Source organism: Oncorhynchus clarkii, chromosome 7, assembly GCF_045791955.1.
Source record: "Oncorhynchus clarkii lewisi isolate Uvic-CL-2024 chromosome 7, UVic_Ocla_1.0, whole genome shotgun sequence".
Taxonomy (NCBI): Eukaryota; Metazoa; Chordata; class Actinopteri; order Salmoniformes; family Salmonidae; genus Oncorhynchus; species Oncorhynchus clarkii.
Genome location: NC_092153.1, coordinates 27,346,028 through 27,350,237, shown reverse-complemented (window position 1 = coordinate 27,350,237; position 4,210 = coordinate 27,346,028).

Below are 4,210 nucleotides of genomic sequence, written 5' to 3'. Positions count from 1 at the left end.
CCATTTTGCCCTTTGTATATTTATTTCTGCCAACTTTTGATGCTGTTTTTGTTACTGGAAATGTATGGTGTACATATATTCAACCGTGCTCTCACTTGTAGTGTTTCTCTTCTGTTTCTTACTTGAGAAGATTGAAATGTGAACTCTACTGCCCTACCAAGCAAAAAGGCACTAACTGCTTGTTTAGTTGAAAATGAGTTGTCATTTTTTCTACATTACATACATGCTTAATCATGTGGACAAGTATCCTGCCTCTATTGTGTTTTGGAGAAAATGGGGGTCATGTTAGCCGTAACTGCATAAAGTTAATGTGAAACCAAGGTTAATAAAATCAATTTTTCTCAGTTCCACGCTATGAGCAGTTAGTGCCTTTTTGCTTGGTAGGGCAGTATACTGAGAGGGCACAGATTGAACATACTTCATAACTGTTTATTGTGATGCTCTAAAGAGATTATTTAATTCTAAGTAGTGAAGTAATGCTTTTGTTTGTATTGATTTATGGATAGCAACAGGCAATAATAAATCACTTTATTTAAAGAGATATCTCTCTCTCTCTCTCTCATACAACACCCAGGGTCTTAAACGCCCCCGCCCCCAAGACACTCATTCTCATTTACACATTTACTTCTACGTGGGTAATTCAGTTCACATGTTTGTGCCAGTCTATACATATATAGAGCCCAGGAGAGGCTTTGAGGACAATTGCTATTGAGCGACTACAGTCCCTATCCCAATTACCTCCAGTTTGCTTTTCAGGAAAGGGAGAAGTTAAAGAACGCAAAATATACATAATGAAAACAAAGTATGAATGAAAGGTCTGCATTACAAATGGCACCTTATGCCCTCTACAGTGCACTACTTCTACCATAGGGCTGCAAGTTATTGCTTTCAGATTAATGGATGCCAGAGCTAACCATAAAAAGACTTTATCAGCCATACTGTTGAATTTATTCTATTTAAATAAGTCCATGTCAAATAATTTATACTGTACATCAGTGGAGGCTGCTGAGGGGAGGATGGCTCATAATAATGGCTGGAACAGCGGCTGGAATGACATCAAACATGGTACCATGTGTTTGATGTATTTGATACAATTCCACTGATTCCGCTCCAGCCATTACTACGAGCCCATCCTCCGCAATTAAGTTGCCACCGACCACCTGTGCTGTACATTCTACATTGTTGGCGTTCTCTGATGGTACAAAGTGGAAAATGAATACAGTCAGTATCACCAACTAACACGTTTTTGTCTCAAATGGCACCCTATTTCCTATGTTGTGTACTACTTTTGATCATGGCCAATAGGGCTCTGGTGAAAAGTAGTGCACTATGTAGGAAATAGGGTGGCATTTGGGACTCAGTGGACAAACTCATGCAATGGGTTGAAAGGAAAATAAGCCTCCCTCAAATCAGGATATTCCAGGCTTTTGAGTATTTCTGCCTTTTTCTGCTGCTTGAAATCATTTTAACTTTTAGAAGGAGACCATAGAAAGCTAATATTCAGCAAATAACTTCCTTCCTGGTTAGTGTCAGACACAGGGCTTAATAGGGCAGCCAGAGAGGGTCAAGAGGGTTCTTTCTTTCTTTCACACACACACACACACACACACACACACAACACTCTCACATCAATAGGCCAACTATCAACCATGGTGCACATAGTACTCAGCTGTATTGCCCCTGAGGAAGCTCTATCCGTCCTTGGTACGCTTGATGGAACAAACAACACGCCACTGCGGAAAAAAACGCGTAACAGATACAATGTTCTCTCTCCATTCAGAATATACCAGCACATTTGCATCTCCATACCTCCCATCGGGGTATTCCCGGGCTTCCGAGTATCGTTGTCTTTTCCTGCTGCCTGCAAACATTTCCCCTTTTAGAAGGAGACCATAGGAAGCTCATGTTCAGTGAATTACTTACTTCCTGGTTACAGTGTCGGACATCAGACACAGGACTTGGTAAGGCAGCCAGAGAGGGTCTCTCACACACACACACACACACACACACACACACACACACATACATACATATACACACACACATGCATGCAACTCTTGATGACTGGAGCTCAGCAGTCAGGCAGAAATGCAGTCTTATGTGCTCTGTACCCCCACTGAGCTACTGTTCTGTTCTAGTCTCACAGGCCCTGTTTATGGGCATATTTGTTCAAAGCTACAACAAGGAAAGAAAGAATGGATAAGAAAAGAAAGGGGGCCTTGAGTCTTCTTTGAGCGTGTGTTCAAAGTGTGTTGTCCTTTGATAAATACAAGGGTATGACCGCTGGTGGAGTGTGTTGGGGAAATTGTTTAATCGGATCACTTTATCACAATCTGGAGGATATGGGAAAACATGATTGTTACTGCTGCTGCACACACACACGCACAAAATTACAACCAAAATAACCAAACCCTTTCTCGGTCTCATTCTCTTTTACCCTTACACCTACGCACCCAGCTGAGAGCAACATAGAAACACAAATAGAACCCCACTTGAAACAACCCCAGCAGCCTCGGTTTTCTTTTGATCCTGGGTCAAACACACATGACCGAATGTGGTCAAAGAGCACTGACCTCTACAAAAGGACCACACCACGACCGCAGAGTGACAGTGATATTTGGCCCCTCAAATTAGGGTTCCTGTGGGTCCCTTCAACGGTCCTTCAAGTTCTCTCCATCTTCCAACATCTGGTCACGTTAACTCCACTGCTAAATCAGTTTTCCGAACAGTTCCAGACCATTAACTATAAGAATACACATCCACCATCTGCCATCCGCCTTTTCAGGCTTTCAACTTACTCTTAAAAGTTGCAATAGTAGAATGCACAAGGTGCATTTTCTAAATTGGGAAGTGCATGACCAGTTTTCCTCTTGTCATGTTGGTCATGGCAGACCTTAGAGATTATTTATAAATGTCCAGATCAACTACTCACTGGGCACGGATGCCAGTTCAATGTCTAGTTTTGAATTAATTCGGTTGAATTGTTAACTAATGTGAATTTAATGTGAAATCAACAAATTTAGTTTCAAAGTTGGGTGAAAAAAAGACTAATTTCCCATACTCCCATACTTCCCATACTCCCGATTGGCGCAGCGGTCTAAGATGCTGCATCTCAGTCCTAGAGGAGTCACTACAGACCCTGGTTCAATCCCGGGCTGTATCACATCTGGCCGCCATTGGGAGTCCCAAAGGGCGGTGCACATTTGGCCCAGTGTCGTCCGGGTTTGGCCGGGGTAGGCCGTCATTATAAAATTAAGAATTTGTACTTAACTGACTTTTCTATTTAACATAAAAAATGGATTAAAAAAACGTTGATGACTTTTTAAAAATCCAATCAGTTTTCGACGTTGATTCGACGTCATCACATATAATTTATTTGTTGACATGATGTGGAAACAACGTTTATTCAGCCAGTTTTTGCCCAGTGGGTAGCCCATATCTACCCCCAAGCCATAAGACTGCTTAACAGTTAACCAAATAGCTACCTGAACTATCTGCATGGACCCTTTTTGCACAAACTCTTTTGACTCATCACATACACTGCTGCTACTGTTTATTATCTCTCATGTTGCCTCGTCAATTTACACCTAACTATATGTATATACAGTGCATTCGGGAATGATTCAGACCCCTTTGACTTTTTACACATTTTGTTACGTATTCAGACCCTTTACTCAGAACTTTGTTGAAGCACCTTTGGCAGCCTCCAGTCTTCTTGGGTATGACACTACAAACTTGGCACACCTGCATTTGGGGAGTTTCTCCCATTCTTCTCTGCAGATTCTCTCAAGCTCTGTCAGGTTGGATGAGGAGCGTCGTTGCACAGCTATTTTCTGATCTCTCCAGGGATGTTCGATTGGGTTGAAGTCCGGGCTATGGCTGGGCCACTCAAGGACATTCAGAGCCTTGTCCTGAAGCACCTCCTGCATTCTCTTGGCTGTGTGCTTAGGGATGTTGTGCTCTGGGTGAGGTTTTCATTAAGGATCTCTCTATACTTTGCTCCATTCATCTTTCCCTCGATCCTGACTAGTCTCCCAGTCTCTGCCGCTGAAAAACATCCCCACAGCATGATGCTGCCATCACCATGGTTCATCGTAGGGATGGTGCCAGGATTCCTCCAGACGTGATGCTGGGCATTCAGGTCAAAGAGTTCAATCTTGGTTTCATCAGACCAGAGAATCTTGTTTCTCATGGTCTGAGTCCTTTAGGC